Source organism: Dipodomys spectabilis, unplaced genomic scaffold (assembly GCF_019054845.1).
Source record: "Dipodomys spectabilis isolate Male_0828 unplaced genomic scaffold, ASM1905484v1 ptg000042l, whole genome shotgun sequence".
NCBI lineage: Eukaryota > Metazoa > Chordata > Mammalia > Rodentia > Heteromyidae > Dipodomys > Dipodomys spectabilis.
Window position 1 is genome coordinate 12,678,687 of NW_024870719.1, and position 26,161 is coordinate 12,704,847.

General features: G+C 37.6%; 1 protein-coding gene across 1 annotated transcript in view; it reads right to left on the reverse strand.

Annotated features, from left to right (window-relative positions):
* Mdga2 (MAM domain containing glycosylphosphatidylinositol anchor 2) overlaps positions 1–26,161 on the reverse strand; it is a 722,905-nt gene that overhangs the window by 637,612 nt on the left and 59,132 nt on the right. The window lies entirely within an intron of this gene.

Consider the following 26,161-nt stretch of genomic DNA (forward strand, 5'->3'; position numbering starts at 1 on the left):
ATTCACATACCCTTCAGAAAACTGACAGCTTCTATGAGACTATGCTCATGTCTTCCTGAGGTTCTTTCCCTATAAAGCTGCATGTCATACAAATGTCCCTTTTGAGCTTAAATTTCCTAAGTAATTACCTTAAGAAAAACCTAACATAATCATCCAAATAAATAAGTGCACGGGAGCATTTCTCACAGCTTTGATAGGATTATTTTCAAATTTAAGAAATAATATATGGGAAGATGATTGTTTTTAAACACAGAATTTCAAAGAAATTATTTATTTGCTTCACTAAATCCTTATCATTTGTCACAGGTGAAATGTTCCACAGCATTTTCTTTTCATAAGAAATTCAACACCCTTTGCAACAATGGAAATAAACTAATAATGTTGGAATATGTTCTATATATAGCATGCCATTCCATGTATTCTCTTTGTATTTTTATATACAGAATATGGCAAAAATGGAAAATAACTTTACATTCCCCTTTGGAAGGAATTACTTATCATATAACCATATATCTTTTTGACTAATGACCCTTGCCTAACATCTTTTGCCATAATCACTATTATTATTATGATAACCTGCAAACACTGACATATCTTTACTGGGTTCAGTAGGTACTACTGTGGTTTTGTTAAAAAATATATATATACTCAATTCAAGTTTATTATCCATAAGGTTAAATATGTGAACGATTCTTTAAGAAAACATATGCTCTCTCTCTCTTTCTCTCTCCCTCTCTCTCTCTCTCCCTCTCTCTCTTTCTCTCTCCCTCTCTCTCTCTCTGTTTCTCTCTCTCTCTCTCTGGGGAGGTGAGAGACAGAGATTCTATATTTAGCACCTCTACTTTTAAATATCTAAAACCTAAGAAAGTAAAATATTAATTAATTAATTAGTTAATATTTGTACTTTCTTAGGGTTAATTAATTAGGATAACCAAAGTATTCATGAAGCTGCCACTAGGGCAATCTAGACAAAGGATACATTCAAACTTATAAAACTAGGTTTCTAGCTTGTCTACTAAACAAAAAGGAATGGTCTATCAGTTGCCATTCAAGGAACAGAATGACCTAGCTCTTTAAGTTTCATTCATAGTAGGAGAAAACAAGGTTCTTGCAATATAGAAATAACAAAAACTCTACAGAAAAGAAAGCTAAGATTTTCAGTCCATTACCCTAAGCAAAATACCCTTGAGACCATCTGATCTGTTTCAGCTTCAAACCTTCACACCTACTATTGAGATTATAATTAAAAGGTACAGCAAATGACAAGTTCTGGTAAGGATGTCGAGAAATTGTCAGCCACAATCATTGCTCATGAACTTATCTAGTGCTGAAGCTACTATGAAAACTAGTTTGATATGTCCCTAAAATGCTAAACGTAGGACCAGGGAATTAACACATGTGGTTAAACGCTTGCTTAGCACGAAGCCCTGGGATCAATCTTTAGTATCACATAAACACATAGAAGTAAACATAAACCTACTATATGATAGTTATACCCAAAACAAATAAAATCAGGAACCCAAACACACATACCAATATTCATAGCGGCATTATTACAATCATCAATATATATTAATGATACAAGGGGCCATGAAGATATGAATGGATAAACACAAGGTGACATACCCATACAATGGAATATTATTCAATCACTCAAGGAATAAAGTTTTGATACATACCATGACATGAGTGGACCTTAAAAATCAAGTTTAGTGAAACAGGCCAAATAGAAAAGTACTACTATCACAATTTTCTACTATATAAGTTACCCAGAAAACACAAGTACAAAATAGAACAAAGGTAACTGAAAACTAGAAAGAAGAACAGAATGAAGAGCTGCTGTTTAAAGCATACAGGGTAGAAGCTAGAGGAATATTTCCTTAATGTTTTGGGTAACAGATAGTGTGATGGTTAAACAACATTGTGAATGCACCACCACATTTTGTATATTTACAAAGAGTTAAATAACAAATCGCATGCTACATATATTTTACCACCATAGAAAAACAGGAAAGCAGCAGTCAACTCCTGTCTCCCCCCCCCCCCCGTAAAGATGGGTCATTTGTTCTTCCTCATAAACAAGTAGAACTATTATTAGATATGCAGTAAGCAAGAGTTGATTCTTAAAATCTACCCAAAATAGAGTTTAGTAGAAATAATTTGAATCCAAAGTATGATTCCAGGAGCTCCACTAAAGGTCTGTAATAATGTTGGTTTCCCATCAGTGTACTTCATTTCCTAATCTAGATGAGAAAATCCTTTTTGGAAGAATATCGTATCTTTCTTCTTCTAGTACTCCTCACAGTGGTATTATGCAAAGAGAAGGTATTCCATAATTGAGTCAATGATTTTAACTTAAAAGGAATCTGTCAAGCCTTTCTACCTGAAACACAGCTAGACAGAAAATCTACTAACAAGAAAGGATGAAGTCAGTAGGAGACTAAAAAGAGTGCTCTTTCTTTTCCGTTTTATTAAAATGGTGTAAATCAAATTAGGATAATTACTGATCACAGTTAAATACAAAAACAAAAGAGACAACATGAAACTTTAAGCACTTACACATAAGATGAGTATCTGACTACATTCATTTTGTTTCTTCCATGAAGTAGTAGCATGTTCTTGGAATAAGAAGTCATGATCTTTTTTCCCATTTAACCCCATCAATGAAGTTAACCACCACTTACCAAAGAATAGGCTTTAAATAAATTATTGAGTTTGTTTGCTTCTATTTTCTATCTGGAAAATGCAATACCTCTCCCATACACTTTGCAAATTTGTGATTCTAAATTAATATAACTTAGAACTAGGATAATTTTTTTCCCAGAGCTGAGGACTGAACTCAGGGCCTTGCACTTACCTGGCAAGTGCTCTTCCACTGAGCTAAATTCTCAACCCCTAGAATAAAATGTTAAAATATGTTTATCCTCAATTCCTCCTTTCACAGATAAATCAAGCAAAGACACTGTTAATTACATTCTCAGAGTCACCTGGCTATTACCACTAAAGCCAGTCTAGAATTCAAGTCTACTGATGGATTGATTATTCTGTGTCATTACATCCTCAGCTCACTATGATTTGAAATGAAGAGGTCTTTTAGAAGTGTACAAAATATGTGCATTGTAATTAAAGATGTAATAGGATTTAGATAATTATCCTCTTGCATATTCCATAGATCCTTAGTAATATCACTTCTGCAGAGAAAAAATGAATTGTTAGTTTGCAGTGAAAGAACTGTAATTCACACATGCAAGTGAAGTAAGGAGACTGGGTCTTTGTTTCTCCTGGAGAACTGGCTCTTGATTTCCCCTAATTGTTTCCCTAGATGGTTTGCTTTACTATTAGGTTCAAATGTCCATATCTGGTTTTCTTTGCTCATGTTTAATACTTTCGTTGGGCTTGATTCCACACACCTGGTGTGGTTTTGGCCTATGTGAGCTTTGTGTAACTGCATTCGGAGCTGCTGGACTTTGAGACAAAAGTCCACCATCAGTCCTCCAGCTTGCCAATAAAGACTCAAAATTTGGCCTTGCCAATACTGGCTTCTCTGTTTCTCATGACTAAGTTTCCTTACAACACACTGTATTGGATGTTGGTATAATTTTGTGGAGGGGAAGGGCAAAAACAAATCTTTAAATAGGGATACAGGTGGACCCATTGCAACAATGAGATGTACAAGTCGAAAAACGAACTTTACAACGTTGGCAGGGGTGGGAGGGATTGGAAGGGATGGGAAGGGGAAACAAAGGAGGTGGCAACAATGCTTGATAAGAAATGTACTCATTATCTTGCCCATGTAATTGTAACCCCTCTGTACAGTATTTTCACAGTAAAAAAAAAAAATCTCAATGTAATTTGAGGCTATACAGGATATATAGCTATAGTAAGTTTCCTTTTACTTTTTACTATATACAGATATCCAAGGATACTAGTGGAATACTTAATTTCTACTGAAATAATGTATACAGAGTTCTTTCTGAATGGAGTGTGTATGTTCACAACTTCACCAGAGCTTCCTAGTAGGTTTAATTCATTAGCATCTCAGGCTACTCAGATGAAACAAATACATCTAAACTCAGAGATGATGGTGTTTTTAGTCCACAAGCACAACCTCAGTCATCCCCAAAACTATATCAGATATATGTGCCTGCCTCTCAGCTCACAAAGAAGAGAGCAGGCAAGAATTCATCTAAATGGACATCAATTCACACTGCTGCTAAAAGGCAGTTCTCAATTAAGTGTCTGTCTAAAAGCTATATAAAAGCCTTTTTTTGTAATGGAAAAAACAGTATATATAAGGTTTATTACTATCAGTAGTTCTAGGCATTCACTGGAGGCCTTGAGACATATTCCCTGAAGATAAGAGAATCAGAAATTCTGAATTCAGCAGAAAATTATTTCTAATTATGCTCCAAGATGGGGCATATTCAGAGTCAAAATTGTGCCATTGCTGTTCTTAATTGTTTCTTTCAGATAGAAGGGGTGTGAATTTCATGTTTTCAATTCTGAAACTATGATTACAACTTCATTTAGAGAGAAAAGTAGCAAACTATTTGATAACTTGATTTAGTAAAATAAGAATAACCAAAATGGCACATATTAGTCTCTGTTCCATCTTACCTATGCCAGTCAAATAAAATTGCTTTACTCACATTTATAAGCTGATATGCCCACGATTTAGGCTGATTAGCAGGCAAGTCAGTTATGTCTCCTTTTCTTGGATTGGCTTAACTCTTAATTCTACATCTGATTTTATCTCATTTGCTTTATATCACTGCCCTTATAAAGACAGCTGCTTTCACGGACTTTGAAGAGGACTAGAAAGTCTGAGAAGGATACCTCCCTTGAGCATCACTCATCTCCCATAAAAATGACCACAGAGGGACTGGGGAAGGTGGCTCAGTGGTAGAGTGCTTGCCTTGCATGTAGGCTCTGGGTTTGATTCCTCAGCACCACATAAGCAGAAAAAGGTGGAAGTGACGCTGTGGATCAAGTGGTAGAGCATGAGCCTTGAGCTGAAGAGCTGAGGGACAGCACCCAAGCCCAAAGTTCAGGCCACATGACCGACAAAAAAAAAAATGACCACAGAGTTTACAAGTTACAATTAATTATAAAATTCATTTTTAAACACTGAAAAAAATGTACGTTTTCACCAGCTTAATGGACAACTTTAATTTAAATTTAATGATATCAAAACTACATGCTATTATTATAAGCATTTTCTTATAACATGCAGAGATGTGGTACATCTGAACTTGTGCTATTAAGTATATTTAAGTCTATAAGGGCATAGGGTTATAAAGAGCAACAGCATAAGTCCATCTTCCCAAGTTTTTCCAAGAGTGTGAAAACTGACAGATTATTCGATATCAAGTCAAAGATGAGCACAAAACATCTTAACACATCAGGCTATTTGGAGCACACAGAAATTCAAGGGAAGGTCAATGATCCATTAGAATTGATAGGCCATAAGCCGATTATAATAAAAATTAACACTTTAGTGTATTGCCCAATGACCTCTACATCTTTGACTAGAGTCATGTTTTATACAGTATATTCAGTGTATCATTTTCTAGAAAATTATAAAGATTCACAAACAAGATTTTTTTGTTGCAGTCGTGGGGCTTGAACTCTGGGCCTGAGCTGTCCCTCAGCCTCTTTACTTCAAGGAAAGGCCACTTGAGTGACCACACCACTTTCTTAACATGATTCTCAAACTATAAGATATATTTATGTGTCCATTTTCAAGGACTAATGTAGAGCAAACCAATTTCATTCATTTCCTTCGCAAGCATTGAAACTAAGTATTTCCACTTAAAAATGTTTATCTTAAGTAAGAATAAGAGTATTCTGTCAGAGTTGCATACATAGTTGAGGTAGAACTTAAATGAGTAACAGGTTGTTGTTGTTGTTGTTGTTAGCTTTAGTAATATCTGAGACATGTCAAAGGTCATGTTCCCGCAAATCAGTGAGTAGACTTCGATGTGTTACCCAAGATTTTATAGCTCTAAGAATGAAAGGAGACCTATGTGTGCATAGGCCTGAAGTAGCAGACATCTTTAATCAAATCTTAATTTGCTTTATCTGCCAAAAGGTGTCTTGAATCTGTATAAATAGAAAAAAACTTACATTCTTCCTTCTAGTTTAGGAGTTTGAGAATTTGGGCTTATTTTTCTGAGCAGGGTATAAATATTGTATCCTTCCATTTAGGTATGACAATTGGAGAAGCACTCATTAAGAAAGAGAAGAAATGTTACCATCTAAGAAAGTTGCAATGCTAAGAAATTTCCTCTCAGAATCTTGGCAACATAAGACTTCTTTAATATGAAGAAAAAGTGTTTTTAATCGTGTGGCACCTGTTTGGTCATAATCTTTTATCAGTAAGTTATTTTTTTATGAAATGATCATGTTAAACACCTAATCAAATGACAGACTGAATCACTAGGGTGCCTGACAGCATCAGTCATTCCAAAATACGAACAGATAAGCAAGAACACAAGAAGCCCAGCACAGAGTGGGTGCATTAAAACAGTCATTAGTGCCAGCTTTTTGATCAGGGAGTGTCAAGACTGATGAGCAGCATTAGCTTTGATCAGATGAATTCACTCATTAAAGTGAATCGTTCCACTTTATTTTTAGAGCCTGTTTACAGAGCTCAGAAACCTGATAAAATACAAACAATTACAATGCCTCTAAAATCAGGAAGACAACTATGTTCCTTCTTTCACTAGGTTAAAATTTTCATATGTGTAGTTTCATATTCCGTGGCTATGGAAAAATATTTCTAACCAAAAAAAATCTGAACAGGAATTTCTTTCTGCTCATAAATGCTACAGAGGCCTCCAATGACAGGAAAATACCATCAGATTATCTGCAGCATTCATCCAAGAGAGAAGATGAGCTTGTTGAGAATAAACATGGACAGTGCCTGGGTTTCCCTTGTTTTGGGCTTGGAGACTATAAAATCTATTACAACAAATAAAAGCAGCTCCACAATTCAGGTTAAGATGAAGGTGGTATAACACTTTTGAACTTTGTGCTGACTGGATGTATCCCCGTAACCCATATGAGGTATTTAAGTAATGCTGAAAGCTTAATATTACCAATAAGAAAAAACAATGTGTACCCTAAGTAGTATATTAAAGAGATCCGATTTGAGGACTGCATTAACAAAGCCACAAGAGGCTGCTTCTCCTTGTAAGTTCCTCTGGCCAAGTTAAGGATGATATTAATTAGTTCATAATCTTCCCCTGTCAACTCTGGAATCACAGATCTGTAAGTGGTAAGATACTCTTGTCAGCCAGATGCAGAGACACGCAATATTTTTAATCTTTCTCTCTTCAATAATTTAAATAAAGAGATTGTAATTGTCTTCCATCTCTCAATGAATTGATTTTGCTTTTACAATCCGTCTCCAGCCATTAGTGAAACTATCAGATTTCATTTGAATGTGTTATTCTACTAATACACTAGTCTGTATCACTCTGCACAGTGATGTTAGTCCAGCACATCAGAGTACATCCTCAGATTCTGTGCAGCAGACATAAAATCATCACTGTTCAAAGAGCAGCTTCAAATAAGAACATTATTTGATGTCCCACTGAAAAGTGCCCCTATGCCAGGTTGAGCCTCTGAACTAAGGAGAGAGCTACATTCTGCATTAGGCTGATTAGCAAGTGCTTTGATTCTGTCCAATGACTGAGCTAAAATTAGAATGTGGATTTATTCCAGTTCATCCACTCTCCCCTTTCCCTCTTCCCCTGCCAGCTTTGCACATTCCACTCCATTCCTCTCATCTTCTCCTGTAATGCCCATAGACTCCAAACCCTCAGATCATATTGCTGAACATTCATGTAACATACTGCCATTCCCTGGGTAAAATTCAGATGAAACTTTCAAAGAATATTTGCAAGCTTTACTCTGGCATTTCACTTGTCACTTTTTCACACCTGCTCACTTCCTCCTCCTATCTTCCCCCCTACTCCAACGCACCCCCCCCACCTCTGTTGTGCAGATTAGAGTTGAAACTACATTTGTGTAACCCCTTCCACCAAGAAGGTTACATTTCTCAGCCAATGACACTGGGTAGAAATAATATCCTGCAATTACTAGAAACATGTTACTCTCACCCCCTTGGCACCCCGAAGTCGTCATCATTCTCCAGGAATCTAGATCCGGCTTCCTTGTGCTTGGAATATGGCAGTACAAGAAGACTGACTGTCTCAGTTGATCCTGTTGCAGTATCCTCAGAAAATCAAACACCAATCACAAAATCAGTAGGGACAAGTGGTATGAGAGTGACAATATTTGATTTGTTATAAAACAACACACATGTATGCACTCAGTTTGCATTCTCTCAGTTTCTACCACCTATCCTTGACATTTTCTGTGTGATTTAGGAAGTGTCTTGTACTCTATGAATGCTATAGACATTGAATTAGTAATATGAGTTAATTGTTTATTTAGTGCATCTTTTTATCTTAGTGAGTAGCAAATAATAAATTAATTGAGTACTCTAATTTTTCAATGAAACAAAATGAAGCTAGGCTCCTGTGGCTCATGCTTATAATCCTAGCAGCATAGGATGTTGAAATTTGAAAATTCCAATTCGAAATCAGCCCAAGCAGAAAAGTCCATGAGACTCTTATCTTCAATAAACCAATAAAAAAGGTAGAAGTAGAACTAGAGCTCAAGTGGTAGAGTACTAGTCTCAATCAAAATAGGTCAGGGATAGCACCCAAGCTCTGTGTTAAAGCCTCAGACTGGCACGCACGTACGCACACACACACAAACAAAATAAGGACATCTATGATTTTTTTTTACTTATAAATAACAATCAAAGTAAGTGTCTGGAGCCGGGAGCCAGTGGTTCACACCTGTAATCCTAGCTACTCAGGAGGCTGAGATCTGAGGATCACAGTTCAAAGCCAGCCCAGGCAGGAAAGTCCGTGAGACTCTTATCTTCAATAAACCACTAGAAAACCAGAAGTGGCACGGTGGCTCAAGTGGTAGAGTGCTCGCCTTGAGCTGAAGAGCTGAGGGACAGTGCCCAAGCCCAGAGTTCAAGCCCCACGACCGACTAAATAAATAAATAAATAAGTGCCTGGAAAAGCATGAGTGTTTACATATATGTACACATATTTTTATGATAGCTGCAAGGATTTCAAGTTTCAAAATATAGAACATGGTTCATATAGAAGAGACATATGGACCTGAAGAATAGATGAGTCTTCTGGTAGACAGAAGACATTCAAACTGCTGTTCTATATTTTCATACATCAGTTATTAAGATAGCATTACTCACTAGAATGGGAAACTAACAGCAAATCATCTCAGTAAATATTTAAGAGAGGAAAAAATAAGATAATGCCGAACATTTCTACATTTTCATGAGTAAGCATCCAAATGGCAACAATTAAAGACATGAGCTGTCAGAACCCCTCAATTCATATTAATATGGGTTCGGATGGAGAGTTGTGATAATGTAACTGACAAACTGAGGATCAAGTTCCTCTCGCCAAAAAATAAATTACTCCCCATAATCTCTAATATCTTTTCATTATGCAGAACATATACCCTTCCTTCTACCCAGTCTTCTATAATCTACTCTGTACCTATCTCTGCTCATCCCCCCCCCACCATGTCCTTTCCTCTACTGGAGCCTTGTTGTTTATCAGTGTTTGCAGACACTTGCACTGCCACCATCCCATCGCCATCCACGTGTCTTCCTTGATGGTGTTATCTCAGAGAGATCTCATGATGCACCTCCCCACTGTTGCCGTCACACATAGTAATCTGGAATCTAAATGTATATGGCCCAAATCACTAGCTGAAACTGCCTTATTGTATTTGTGGGCATATTTATTTTCCACAACCAAATTTTACAGCCTGGAGACCCTGAAGGACCTTCCATTTCGTATTTACTATTAAATCCTTAGCAACCAAAATGACATGCACTGGTGGAATGTCTTGGACAAATGAAATAAACAGTAAACACAGAGTTGACTGCTTAGCCACATTTAAATATTTGAGTATTATCATTCTGTTAAGACCTGGAATCTCTGCTCTTTTTTTTTTTAACCAAAACCTATGGTCAGATAAGGAAGCTAAATTTTGATATAAGACCAAGAAAACTACTTGTGATAGCTATAAGAGGAACATAATTTAATCTAATGGTCAAATAATGTTTTACATTTTTTAAATGTATTTAATTAATCACTACATCAGAGTATGAGACAATTCCCTCTCCTTATCAACAACAGTGGTAATTGCAACCTGCCTGTGCACAGCAATCCTGAAGTCTCAGTCTCAAGCTAAACCCTTACATCTGAGACTAAATACTGAAGGAAATATTTGCCTGGTATCAGCACATCCACCCACACCACACTGAAAATGTACCACCCTTCCCTACAGTGCACAGCACAGTTATAAAGATGTATGATATGATTTGCTTCCCACTGGGAAGAAATGGTTTGTAGGACAAAAAGAGCTGCTGTGAGTGAGACAGAAAGCATGTATCTTGTGCAAAAGTGGAAAACATCACCTCATGAACCACAGAACATTGTTTAAAAAATAATAATATTCACTAGCATTCTCTACCATGTAAATCTATCATGATGATGTTTGAATAAAGAAACACATGCATGCACTAGTATGATCAAATTGCTAATAATTTTACTTAGTACAGGAAAGAGTAGAAACTATCTTTTCAACATTTTTTTCTTGCTTGTAATTATTACTTGAGTAATAACAAGTCGGGGTAAAATTATATTTAGTTAAGGTCCATGATGAGAAAGATATGTTTAAATAAACAAAAAACACACATTTTAACAGAATGTAGAAAATACTTTGACATTTATATCCAGATATATTTCACCTCTGAATGTGTGTATCTTCTTTACACAAATTCAATAGAAATAGAAAAAGAAAGCACATACTTACAAGGATAGAAATGTCAATGTCATTTACCGAGTAAGAGCTGCTACAAGTAATAATGAGTGAAACTTGTTCCTACATTTATTTATTTATTTTTCATCTTTCTCAAGTTTTACTCTAGCTAAGAAGGAAAAATATTCAGTGATTTTAGTTGATATATATATATATATATATATATATATATATATATATATATATACACACATTTTTTGTTGTAGAACCATTGCTCAGGCAAAATCAAAATTTCACCTTTAGCTTTAAGACAAATATGTTTAAATGGGGCAACAAAGATCAGCCCAGGAAGTTTGGGTCAACAAGTTCAAGAGAGGAAATAAAGGGTAGAAGATATATGGAACCTACAGACTGGTGAGGTTGGTGGACTGGGTGAGGAAGTCAGGAAGGACTCTGCATCCAGAGTAAGTGGTTTTAGAGGCTGGGAAGGTGGCTCAGTGGTAGAATGCTTGCCTTGCACGCATGAGGCCCTGGGTTCGATTCCTCAGCACCACATAAGCAGAAAATGCCTGAAGTGAGGCTGAGGCTCAGGTGATAGAGTGCTAGTCTACAGCTGAAGGGCTGGAGGACAGTGCCCAGGCCCAAAGTTCAGGCCCCAAAACAGAGAAAAAAAAAGGTGGTTTTAGCTTCATCACACTGGCCAGAAGGCATATGGGATTTGGATTTCAGAAAAATGGTTCAGAAGCAAACTTAATTTACTATGCTCAAACAAGTAGTGAATAGCTATTCCATTACTTCTAACAGGTTAATGGTCTTATGTATGTAAGAAATGGTCTAATCTGTCCCCACAGGAAAACTGGGTTTATAATGAGATGACATCAAGTATTATAGCTAGAATTTGGGTTGACTCAGCAGGTTCCTTGTAATATATTTATTGTATTGATTACTTTTACTCAATGAAGAAAAAATACCAAAATCTAAAATACTGGCCATTATCTAAATTACCCCTTTATATATTTTTTGTAGTTCTCTAACCACAGTGATATTAGTATTGGTTTTAGAGATTCAATGTAAATACAATAAAATAAAGATTTTACTGTCCCCTTAGTAATATCTATACTTCATTGTGGTACTGAGAGAAGCAGGCTGCAAGTGTATACTACAAACACGCACATCTGCACACACACATATGCATACACACTTCTGTTCATTGTATGTGACAGTGGCTTGGAACTGCTGACAGACAGTGAGCTGAAGTATCATCCTCCTATTCACATCTGTCTACCTTGTCAAAAGGATGATGAGAGATGAGGGATAGTGACTCACCCCTTTTATTCCTAGCACCTCAAGAGACTGAGCTATGGGTATTATGGTTCAAAGCCAGCCCCACCAGAAAAGTCTGTGAGATTCCTATCTCCAATAAACAACCAAAAAGCCAGAAGTAGAGCTGTGGCTTACATGGTAAAGTGCTAACCTTCAGCAGAAAACTTTGGGGACAGCACCCAGGAACTGGACCCACAACCTTCCTCCCTCCCCCTGACCCCAGAAAAACCCAAAACTAAACTAACAATAACAAAAAAAACTGTGAGAAACCAATCATCCTAAGTATAGAACACAAGCCTAAGGACAGGCAGGAATCAGGTAGGTTATAGTCCAATTGCTATGGAGATCCTACCAAATTCTTGCCAAAATTTTTTGAGAGTATACATTGCTCAAGAGAAAATTCTAAGCACAACGGAGAGTGAATGGAATCTACAAAAACATCTGTTCTCATGTGGAATAAGTAGGAGAATGGAAAGAGGAACAGAATCAGGGACATACGTTAATATATAATGTATCGGAAAGTGATAAACAGAGCAAGGTGAGAGGGACCTTGCACTGATGGCTATGCTGTGCAGCAACATGCACTTTGAAACAGAGTGCTTAAGAAAGACTGACATGCATACTTGAGTAGGTAAGCAACAAAGTGATTAGGACAGAGCTCCAAACAAAGGGAATAGTAAACACAAAGGCTGAAAAATAGGTGTTGAATGCCCATATATGAACAGCCAATGGAAAGTCTACGTAGCTAAAGCCAAGGACCACAGACATGTTCTAAGCCATAAAGTGTATACAGGTAACAGGGGTTTAAAGCGTGAAGACCTAGTATGCAAAAGTATATTGGTATGGAGGTTCCTCAAAAGACTCCACATAGAGCTCCCCTATGACCCAGCAATCCCACTTTGGGGCATTTACCCAAATGATCACAAACAAGACCATACTAAAGCTACCAGCACAACTATGTTCATTGTAGCTAAGATATGGAACCAACCCAAATGCCCCTCAGTAGATGAATTGATCAAGAAAATGTGGTATATATATATATATACACAATGGAATTCTATGTCTCCATCAGAAAGACTGACATTGCCCCATTTGTTAGGAAATGGAAAGAGTTGGAAAAAATTCTATTAAGTGAAGTAAGCCAGGCCCAAAGAAACATAGATCCCATGGTTTCCCTTATTTGCAATAACTAGTATACGTCTGAGACAAGCAGAAATGGTTAGGTAAGTTGATGTTAGGCAAAATGAACCCCAAGATAAGGACTCAAATTGTTTTTTTTCTTGCTATTGTTTCTAACATATTTATAAGATGATTTCTTTGTTGCTTTTATGACCCTACCCCACGGTATAACCCATGTTTTTACTGTATTTGATGTTGGTATAATTTGTGGAGGAGAAGTGAAAAAATAAATTGTTTAAATAGGGATACAGAAAAATAAATAGTGATATAGGTGGACCCATTGCAACAATGAGACATACAAGACGTTATGTCGAAAAACGAACTTTACAACTTTGGGGGTGGGGGGAGACGGAGGGCAGGGATGGTAAGGAGAAACATAGGAGGAAGTAACAATGCTTGATAAGAAATGTACTCATTACCTTGCTCATGCAATTGTAACCCCTCTGTATGGTATTTTCACAATTAAAAACAACATTAATAATAAAAAGTATATTGGTGAGGATTTTTCTTTTCTTGGATTTTCCTCTGAGTGAGATGGAAAGTCCTAGACAGAAGAAAAATGTCAAACAAGTTTTGCATGAATCAATCTGGCTTCTATATTGAATATAAACTATAAAGGCAAGGTGAAGAAGTGTCAACAGGTTAAAAACTGACAAGAAAATAATAGGTGTGCTAGTGACTCTAGCCTACAATAATGTATATTCAACAAAGCTGGAGGAGAAACACTGGAATGCTCTCATGAATGTATGGCACAATGGCTATGCTAATTACCCTGTTTTGCTCATTATATAATATGTTTCTGCATCAAATTATCACACTGAACCCCATAAATGTGTACCATTAGGTGTCAATTATGAAAAGAAAATAGAATTCAGAGAGAGAGAAAAAACAGGGCAGCAGCAGGGAAATAGGAGCTCTCTATGATTTGGTTGACAGGTGATGACATGATTTGGATAAGGACAGTCACAGCAAAACTGGCTAGATTCTGGTTGTGTATATACATAGAGTTGTGCTCACAGATTGGATCTCAGTCTGGGGACTTAAAAAGGGAGTCTCAGTTTTTGCCCTAAGCTACTGGAAGAATGAAGAAACCTTTACTAAGGAGGAAAAGAATTCTAGAAGAGTAGGTCCAAGTCCAGGTCTAGGCAGGAAACTCAAGCATCAATATGTGTAATATGTGTGTGTGTGTGTGTGTGTGTGTGTGTGTGTGTTCACACGCATTGGTACTGGGTCTTGAACTCGACCACAATACTCTACCTTAGCTTTTTCTGCTGCTCAAGGTTGGTTCTCTACCACTTAGGCACACTTCTGCTTTTGGCTTTTTGCTGGTTAAGTGAAGATAAGAGCTTCATGGACTTTCCTTCCCAGGATGGCTTTGAACCATGATCCTCAGATCTCACCCTCCTGAGTAGCTGGGCGTATAGGTGTAAGCCACCAGCACCTAGCCACAAGCATCACTTCTGATGTTGTTTCAGTTGCCCCAAATCTCAAGGGTTTGGAAATGCATGTATGAAATGAAATGCACAAGAACACAGAGTGACTGAGATCACATGCGAAATAACACATATTGGCCATCAAGACAATGTAACACAGGAACAACAATCCAATCTGTGAGAGTAACAACAAGGTCATTAACAGTTGTGGACCAATGCTTTCTCAGTAGGGGGGGTTGTATCAAGGTCTGTTGTTTCCCAAGTATAAGGGTATGTTCAGCAAAGTGTAAACAGCATGCCAACATCAGAATAAAAGTAATTTAAGGATCTGGCCTATGATATTGAGAAAGCAAAACTCTGGCAATTTTGGTGGGAAATATTTCTTATTTCCAAAGAATACTTCTATTTCATCATTGCACTTACTATACTCTAGTTCATGTTTTAAATATATGTTCTTGTATCTGCCTTATGTGCTTTATTAAACATCAGTGTCTGGTGTGCCATATGAAGCAGGAGCAACAGAAGGCTTACTGAAAAAAAAAACACAAAGTAATACGTAAGCCTGATAGCAGGGGTTGATGTTTGCAATGCTAGCTACTCTGAAAACTGACATCAGAGGGACTGCAGATCAAAGCCAGCCCAGGTAAAGAAGTCCAGGAGAGTCTATCTACAATTAAAAAGCAAAATGACAGATAGGAAGCATGGCTGCAGTGGCAGAATGCCAGCTCTGAGCAGGAAACCTGCATGAAAGCAGAAAGCCATGCACTCAAACATTGGTACTGGCATGGAAAAGAATAAAATAATGTGTAATTTATGAAGTTAGAAATGCTTATTTTGGTTTACAAATGTAAAGTAACTATTTCTTATGTTTTAAAGCAGAAATATTTACCACCAAATACAACATGCAAAACTATGATTGTTCTGTTTGCAAGGTGTTAAAGCTTCTCCACATAATGTGCTACTCTGGGTGCTCCACAAACACTATTTTTTTTCCTACCAAAAGGACTAAATAACATTTCTACAGGAAATGTCTTATATCCAGGAAGTTACACATATTTTAAACACACTATTTCCACAGGTAAGAATAGATCAAAGAAAATTAACTGCTATTTAGAATACATAGAGTACAATCCTGGTTAAGATGTATTAGGCAAATGCACTCTGGAAATCTAAACCTGACCACGTCCAAAATCAAACACAGCTTGCTGGACGGTGCAGGATTTCCCCTTTCCAGGCTCTACATTTTAGTGCCCTCTGGACACCTATGGATACCATGTTTTCTTTCTCTATTGTCTTGTCCTAAATTTAAAGTCCGGAAAGAATCACAGAAAGCCATTCATGTTCAGTGTTAAGTACCATCCATCTGCCAGTGTCTGTGATAATTGCTATACTTTCCTTATTTTTCTTTCACACCAACTCTGAAGTAACTACTGAGCAACTACTTCAAGAGACAAGTAAGTGTCTTGGAGTAAAAATAATCTGACAATGGGTACCTCACTGGCCACTGGCCAAGGTTAACACAGCTCTGTTTGAACATAAAGGCCCTGTTTTTCCAATCCTACAGACTTACCTACAACATCTCTGGCTGAGTTTTACATCTTCTCATTAGAGAGGTCTTAAGTGAAAGAAATAAAGTTGCAAGATAGAGAGATGATATTCACTAAGAAGTAGGAATACAGGAATTTGGGGGTAGAAGGTCTAAATTTGAATTGTGTAGACAACTTTGGTATTATACAACCCATCCCAAACATCCATGCTCTTGAAAATAAATCCTGCTATATCATTTATCATACAAGAGAAATTCATTGCTATCTGTAAAATCAAATATCCAGTTTATGATATGGGGTTATATGATATGTGCACATATAGCTCTTCTGATTTTCCCCTTGTGAATAATACATATTTATCACACTAACACCATAGAAGGTGGCAACATAATTTTTTTTACTGCTAAAAGATTTCAGGTGGTTAACTTTCCTTCCCATGTCACACTAAAAATTTTTAAAGCTTATGCTTATTTGAATACTTTTTGTACTTTCATTTTGTTTGCTTGCTTTTGCAACTGAGGGTTGAACTCAGTTTTGTACATGTTAGACAGCCTACCACTGGAAGGATATCTTCAGCCCTTTTGCTTTGTTTTTGTTGTAATTACCATATGCTAACTGCATAATTTCATTCTCTCTCTCTCTCTCTCTCTCTCTCACACACACACACACAATATATATACTTTGATGATACTCATTCCTTATTATTTGAAAGTTGCTCTCAAATGGCTTTTATGACAACCTTCTCACAATACATATGATTTACTTTTATCATACTCTTCCCCATGCACCCTTTCTTTTCACCTCCCATTACACTCACTTCTTTTCATATTTTTGTCTTCTTTCTTTTCTATTTTAGAACAAGATTCCGCATATGAGGGCAAACATGATATCTGTCTTTCTGAGACTGGCTTATTTTGCTTAACATGATCATCTGCAGCTCCACCCCTTTTCCCTCAAAGGCCATAATTCCATTCTTTCAGGCAGCTGAATGATAATCCATTGTATATGCAGGTCACATTTTTCTTTATGCATTCATCTGGTGAGAGGCATCTAAGCAAATTCTGTGGTGTGGATATTGTGACAAGGGTTATGTATAGTCAACTGTGGTAAGTAGAGTCTATACTGTGTACTGGCCCTAGATGTAATCCTCTAGCCCACAAAAACAGTCCTCTGTGAGGCAGGGTCTAATACCTCGCTCAGCCTCATACTCATAATCCTCCTAAGGAACTGTGATTAAAGGCACACACTTCCATGTCCACCTTTAATTGCCTTTTTTCATGCAATCTTTCCAATTTCTGTCATCAAGGTATATCATGCAAAACATTTCTGCTACATTTGTATTTTAGTAAAGAGGGATTCTGCAGTTCTATTGGAAGGTTTAGCAACAAATTTGTGTCATTCTGGAGGAAAATTATATGTGTATGTGTGTGCACTCACAAACATGTGCACACATGCATGCACATGTGTGTGAATTCTGAAGCAATACCTAAAGATCTTTTTTCTTTAAAAAATCAAAGCTCTTTGCCAAGAGATGGGTTAATTTAAAATCAGTATTTTCCACAAGATAGCAGAAAGTCTACCTACCCAATGGACAGTTCTGTTACACACACGTGTGTGACAAGACACATTCATTCATTTTATTTATAATTTATTTACTTACATATTTACTTTATTTTTTTTGGGGGGGGGGTCCGGTCATGAGGCCTGAACTCTGGGCCTGGGCACTGTCCCTCAGCTCTTCAGCTCAAGGCTAGCGCTCTACCACTTGAGCCACAGCACCACTTCTGGCTTTTTTCTTTTTGCTTATGTGGTGCTGAGGAATCGAACCCAGGGCCTCATGCATGCAAGGCAAGCACTCTACCACTGAGCCACCTTCCCAGCACCTACATATTTATTTTCATACGCATTTTAACTTACAAAGAAATTGCATGAATTTTAAGGTAAGACTCTTCAGGAATTCACATTGATTAGATGGGCTCACTACTAGTGAGTTTTAGAAATGCCTCTAAATAAAAATGCCAGGCTTGCTGATTTAGATTCTCCACACTGAAACAAGGATATAAAATACTTGATCAAATCAAAATTCCACTGGCTCATAGTTTTTACTGGATGATAAAATAAGAAAGTGGAAAGAAGTATAGTCATTTTTACTGTATACCAGGTAGCAACCAATTCCTTATCAAAAATGTCAGGGTATAGGGCTCCAAAGGAGATGAAGACATAGCTACTCTGTCTCTTACTGTCTTTTTTTTTTTTTCATAAAAAATGGAACCAGCCGGGCGCCGGTGGCTCACGCCTGTAATCCTAGCTACTTAGGAGGCTGAGATCTGAGGATCTCGGTTCAAAGCCAGGCCAGGCAGGAAGTTCATGAGACTCTTATCTCCAATAAACCACTAGAAACCAGAAGTGGCTCTGTGGCTCAAGTGGTAGAGAGCTCAACTTGAGCTGAAGAGCGCAGGGAGAGCGTCCAAGCCCAGAGTTCAAGCCCCACGACTGACCAAAAAAAAAAAAAAAAAGGTGCCAAGACAGTATCCAATTCAGAGGGGGCTTGGATTAAAGAAAACAGTACTATAGATTTAATCTTACATTTGTTGCATAATAAATGTTCCAATTTTAGCGTGATTATTAATAGTATTTATCAGGAAAAATTGGCTTCTACAGGTTGTAGACTTAATAACAAACAGGATATTTTATTTTTTCCTGAAAATATGTATCTAAGTTATAATACCATATAGCAAGTTTGATAGGGCATCATCCAGCATTTGATCCAGTGGTTAGTTTATTTTTGTTATAGTTTTTTATTCCCCCTCATAGATGTATGATCATTGAAAATATTATTTTATTTATCTTCACCTCCTCAACATTAAATGGCAAATAATACAAATTGATACTATCCATAATGTAAAAACTAACACTTGATGCAGGGATGGATTTTTTATTTTTTTTTGTTATATAGTATAAAGGTGATATACAATGGGGATACAGTTACATAAAAGATACATTTCTCTTTGGACAATAACACTCCTTTCAGTGATGCTTTTATTTTTTTTGGGGGGGGGGGTTCTGGTCGTGGGGCCTGAACTCTGGGCCTGGGCGCTGTCCCTCAGCTCTTCAGCTCAAGGCTAGCGCTCTACCACTTGAGCCACAGCGCCATTTCTGCCTTTTTTCTTTTTGCCTATGTGGTGCTGAGGAATCAAACCCAGGGCCTCAGGCATGCAAGGCAAGCACTCTACCACTGAGCCACCTTCCCAGCCCCCCAGTGATGCTTTTAATCCTCACAAAAATACTGACTTCTCCATTCTATAATCGTGTATGTTTGCCAAAATTAATATAACATTTGAAATTCATGAACATTTCAAGGTGATTCCAGTTATTCAGACTGAGGATTTTATTAATTATTGAGGAAGGAAATAAGATGTTCTAAAATTTAGTTGAAGCCAAGGGACCAAGAGTCCCATGGTGTAGTAGCCTGCAGTAGCCTAAGGGACACACAACCCACTATGCAAAATCCTAGGGGTCTCTCTCCATTTTCTAGGCCAGTTCTTTATGGGAACACTGGCAGTCTTGCTGTGGGGTGAGGTCAGCCAGTGAGAGAAGAGAAGGACAAAGAAAAATTCATCTTGGGTGAGCCACCCTGAAGACTCTAATGAAACAATTCCAAAGCCTCCATCTCATTTCTCAGGAGCTTAGGTAACATCGATTAGATTTTAAAGGACAGTAATAATTAACAACCTTTTTCCCCACCTGAGTTCTGAACTAACTGGCTGAGGATGGGTGGGCACAGAAAGTTTCCTTTTACTTTAATAAAGTTCAAGTTGTAAAACTCTGAAGAATATCTAGGAGCAAATGAGGTTCCCAATACTGACCCCCAACCTGAACGGAATACTGAATGAAGCCTTCTGTGTCCACCAGGACAAATGGAGCTCATACCCTGAAACTTAGGGCTCTGGCACAAGCCTAGTGGGACAGGAAACAATAAAGAAAAGTCTTTTTATTTAACTTGACAGGCATTCTGTCACTTGACCCACACTCCACCCTTTTGCCCTGGTTATTTTCGAGTAAGGGACTTCCTTTTGGCCTGGATCTCCTTAGATCACAACTCGACTTACACTTTCGGCTGTGTCTTAGAGGACACATGCACATCACCCAGCATTTTCTGTTGGGATGGTTAAGGTGAACTTTCTTGACCTGGCTGGCCTGGAGGTATGATCTTCATCATCTCAGCCTACAGAGTAGTCAGGATTTTAGGGGTGAGACTCAATGCTCAGGTAAAGCAGGTTTTTTTTTAAATCCTCCCTTTTCAGTCTCACCAAGCAGAAAAGTGAGTTCATATGATCCACAAAAATGAGTTTTAGTGAGCACTGAAGAGGAGTGATCAAAGCCACTAAAATGTCAGCAGGAGACCAATAAGTGCCATGTTTCAATGCTACAACAAAAAAATACACTTTACAGTGAATTCTGAAGCAGACAGTAAAAGAGGAAACATTACTGTCAAGTCTGACAGAAGAAATAAAGTGCATGTCTGTGTATTGTCTGCTCCTCCTTGAAGAACTGCTAACATTCCCACAGTTTATTCTTGGCAGTAGTCTGAATTGGCCAGTTACAGGGTTTCTTTTAATAGGGTCTGCCTATGTATTTAACACTAATCAGATAATCTGTGATATTATTGGTTCTGGTACCAGGGTACTATGACAAATGTGGTTTAAATTGCAGAACGCTGTCAAATTTTTCCTCTTTACTCATCTGCCATGTTAGTTTTGAGACTGGTACTTCTTTAATTCAGAAACCTTCATCTCCAGGCATGTCTGAGATTCCAGACTTTACACTTCCTTTTCCTGTTAATTGCTCTATCTCCTCCAAGCACAGGTAATGAGCCAAGGAATGACTTCTGTCACTTGTAAGGTTGCCACATAAATTGGATAACTGCCACCACAATGATTTATAACATTTAGACCTAAGTAACCAACGCACTAAAATACAGCACTATTTTTCAGAATGGACTACAATTAGTGTAAGATTCCCCGCCCCCATACTTCTATGAGTTCACTGATGGACTCTTGTCAAGATACATTTGTACTGACACATATGAAATATGACCTAATTTATTATTTGAAACTGCATCAACCCCTGGGCAGTCACTAGTCAAAGGGTGACTATTTACATTTGTGAATTAAAGTGCATCCAAGGTAAAAGTTATTTCTCAGTACTCTCATATCAAGTACTTCAAATTAAACGTGGTTAATAACTGCCCTATTAGACACTACCTACATAGCATGTAACATTTTAGTAAATTCTATAGGACAACACAGATTTCAGAGCAATATGGTGGAAATAGCTTTCTTAGGCAATTTTTAAGGACTTCAATTCATAGGTCACCAAAGTTCCAATAGTCTCACATGCTAAAAGAAATCTCACATTTAATATAATCTGGTATCCCTACTTTAGGAAGCAGTTCTTGGGTTATCTAAATCTTTTTAGCCCTATTTCTATTAAAAACTGACAAACTGGCAGGTTGCTATCAATAAGTCACTACTTCCTAAAGAAACCTACTGTTGCATTATACACACCACCTGGCTACTGTTCCTTGCTCTAATATATATTGTGTTTCCTTCTTGATTTACCCTTAAGACAGTTTCTTTATGAGTGACTTGTAGAAATACAAATATTATGATTTGCATGGTGCAATATACTTGCAGTTATTGCTTCTTAGGCAAGATGTACATTGTTTATGGATTAGCACACAGCATATTGAGTGCATATGTGAACAAAGGTAGAGAAATAGAAAGCTTGAGGAAAACAATGTAATGAGTGGTGGCAGGTAATTTCATACTCACTGTATGAAAAGGGATGAAGTAAAAGAAGATTTATAGCCACCTAATCTTTGATAAGAGAGCCAAAAAACAGGGTGGAAAAAAACAGCCACTTCAGCTAATGGTAGTAGCAAAATTTGTTAAACATCTGTAGAAAACTGAAGTTAGATGCTTAAATATCACCAGAACCAATTCCAAATGGATCAAAGAGTTTGAGGTAGAAGCAGACATCATGAAAACATTACAGGAAGGCATAGAAGAAACTCTAGGGCTTCTGGGCAAAGGCCAAAATTTTCTCAATAAAGACCCAGAAACACAACAAATCAAAGAAAGGTTGGACAAATTAAACTGCATTAAACTGCAGAGCATCTGCATGGCAAAGGATATAGCTAGCAAATCAGTAGAAATCCCACAGACTGGGAGATCTTCACTAGCCTTAGAACAGACAAGGATCTCTAAAATATACTTAGAACTCAAAAAATTAAATCCCCCCAAAAGAAATCTCCCCTCAAAGAAACAACTGCCCCATTAATAAGTGGGCTAAAGACTTAAAGACAGACTTCTCTGAAAAGAAAATAAGAATGGCTAATAGACACATGAAGAAATGCTCAAATTTCTGTCCATAAAAGAAATGCAAATCAAAACAACATTGAGATTCCACCTCACCCCAGTTAGAATGGTTATAATCAAGACATGTAATAACAGCAGATGTTGGAGGGGATATGGCCAAAGGAAACACTACTATATTGCTGGTAGAAGTGTAAACTTGTTCAACCACTCTGGAAAGCAGTACGGAGGTTCCTCAAAAGACTCCACATAGAGCTCCCCTATGATCCTGCAATCCCACTTCTGAGCATTTACCCAAATGAACACAAACAAGGCCACACTAAAGCTACCAGCACATCTATGTTTATCACGGCATTATTCACCATAGCTAAGATATAGAACCAATGCAGATACTCCTCAATAGATAAATGGATCAAGAAAATGTGACACACACACACACACACACACACACACACACAGAGGAATTCTATTCTTCCATCAGAAAGAATGACACTGTCCCATCTATAAGGAAATGGAAGGACTTGGAAAAAAATCATATTAAGTGAAGTAAGCCAGTCCCAAAGAAATATAAGTCCCATAGTCTCCCTTATTTGTAATAATTAGTATACATCTAGGATAAACTTAGCATATGGGCAGAATAGTTCAATAGCTATGGACATATGACCATGCAAGATGATGCTAAGTGAAATGAACTCCAAGACAATGACACAAAAGATTTTCCTTTGCTGTTGTTGTTCTCAATGCATTATATGATTTCTTTTTCCTTTTGTGCTTCCCCCCCCCATGGTTTTATCCCCTGTTGTTATTGTATTCAATTTTGGTTCCCTGGGTATTTTATATATGTTTATCTGAAGTAGGGACAGGATGGGGAACAACAAAATGGAGAGACAAAGGACAAAGTGTGAACCAATGCAACAACAATACTCACCAGACTATATGTTGGAAATGATCTGTACAGTTTGTGGGGGAGAGGAAGAACAGGGGGGAGGGAGGGAGAAAATTGCAACTGGCTAGGCAGCATAGGTGCTTTGAGAGCCAACTTTATATCTGCTGAAACAAAACGTGAGATTAGATGTGAATGTTAGTTAAACAACCAGAGGCTGAGACCTGAGGATCACAGTCCAAAGCCAACCCTCAGAAAAAAGTACATGAGACTCTTATCTCAAACTAACCATGCAAAGGTGGCTCAAATGGTAAAGCACCAGCCTTGATCTAAGAGATAGTACCCAGGTTCTGAGTTCAAGCCCCAGTATTGGCACTAAAAAAGGTCAGTTTCAGTTTGCAAAGCTTGTTCTTAAGTAAATTTAATACATTTTATTTATTAAATGTTTAAAAAGATTTATATCCAAACAATTCTAGAAGCTGGAAAGAGCCCCTGAAATACTAAATGTGAAAAGTTCTTAATATAAGCTGAATCTTAGATTATAAGTTTAGCAAAGAACTCAGTCTTTCCAGTTGTTAGATAAATGTTATCAGTAAATAATAGAAGGGAAAATGCCAAACCCCAGGCCACTTAACAAGCACAAACTAATTTTCTTCTTACTTCTCAAGCAGATACAGAGACAAACACATGTATAAACACATACACTTGTACTAGTTTGAGATGATTCTATTAATTGGCTCACTGGTACGTTGTATCATATTAATTTTTTTTCCAGTTCTAAAGTTTGAACTCGGGTCCGGTGTGAGAGCCCCAAAAGCCAAGCTGTGAGACCGCAAAGGATTGGGAGTTGGGAAGGACTTCTCCCAACACACTCTCAGAACACTGGAGTTTCCTGTACAGGTCTGTTAGTCCTGGCTTGACAGGAATTCAGATTCTATCCTGGGTGGAGGCTAATTTGACCCCAAACTTTCTGAGAGCTTGAGGACAGACAAAAGCCTATGCAAATTATAAGTCATTTACTGCTTACCTCCACTTCCTAAGGTAAGGAAGTCATTTATCACTTGAACAAGACTTTATCACATGAGTGGACTTCCAGTATATTGATGACGATTGTATTACATGATTGGTGCTTGTGACGTCAATAATGTGGGTACCTCAAAATTCTGCACGTGCACCCCTGTACTCTACTCCATAAAAACCTTGTAAAAAAGGACCTTGAGCACCAAAACTGGAAGAAGGCTACAGTCCCCTGGTACCCTAAACCTCAGTTCCATAGTCCATCCTCCATTACTGCTTTGTCCCAGGTAGCAGCAGGTTACAACAGCCTGGGAGCAGTCTCTGGGCTTTTTTACTCAAGTGCTCTACCACTTGAGCCACAACTCTCCTTCTTACATTTTTTTAAATAAGATTTTTTTATTGTGAAAATACTGTACAGAGGGGTTACAATCACATGAGCAAGGTAATGAGTACATTTCTTATCAAGCATTGTTGCCTCCTCCTTTGTTTTTCCCCTACCATCCCTTCCCTCCCATCTCCACAACTACACTCTCCCCACCCCCCCCCCCCCACCTAAATTGTAAAGTTCATTTTTCGACATAGCGTCTTGTACATCTCATTGTTGCAATGGGTCAACCTGTATCCCTATTTAAACAATTTGTTTTTTCCCTTCCGCTCCCCAAAGTATACCAACATCAAATACAGTGAAAACAGGGGTTATACTGTGGGGGAGGGACATACAAAAAAAAACATGTGAACATGATTTTTAGAAACAATGGCAAGAAAGAAAAAACCACTTGTGTCCTTATTTTGGGGTTCATTTCACTTAACATCATCTTATATGACCTTTTTGGCTTATTATATTTTTTGATTAAAGATTAGAGTCACACAGAATTTTATACCCTAGCTGCCTTCAAGCCATGGTCCTCAGATTTCAGCCTTCTGGGTAGCTAGAATTACAGGTGTAAACCACTGGCACCCAGCTGTATCACAGTAATTCCTTAAGAACCGTTCTGATTACTTTGTCATATCTCCTTGCATTTTAGATTTAGCATCCACATATCAGGGAGACCATGTTCCATTTGTCTCTTTGCTCCTGGCTCATCTTGTTCAAAATGATTTGGTCTAGTTCCATCTGTTCCCTGTGAATGCCATTATTTTGTCCTTTCTGATAGCTGCATAATATTCCATTGTACATAAGTACCACAATTTTTGATTCATTCATCTGTAGTGGGGCATCTGGGTTGTTTCCACATCTTGGGTATTGTGAAGGGTGCTGCAATGAACATGGATGTACATGTGTCCGTGTATCCTGGTTCCTGCTGCTCAGGATAGATGCCTAGGAGCAGTATTGCTGGTGGGAGGGAGGGAATGAGTGGGAAAGAGGGAACAACTTTGCTCAGGGGGAAAAAAAAGAAATGTGCATATCACCCAATGTGGAAGAAATAGTTGTATTGTCAAAGCTCATAGAATTCACAAACATTATAGACCGTGATAATGACAATTTGCCTTGTGAATGTTAAAATATGTTTGTGACTT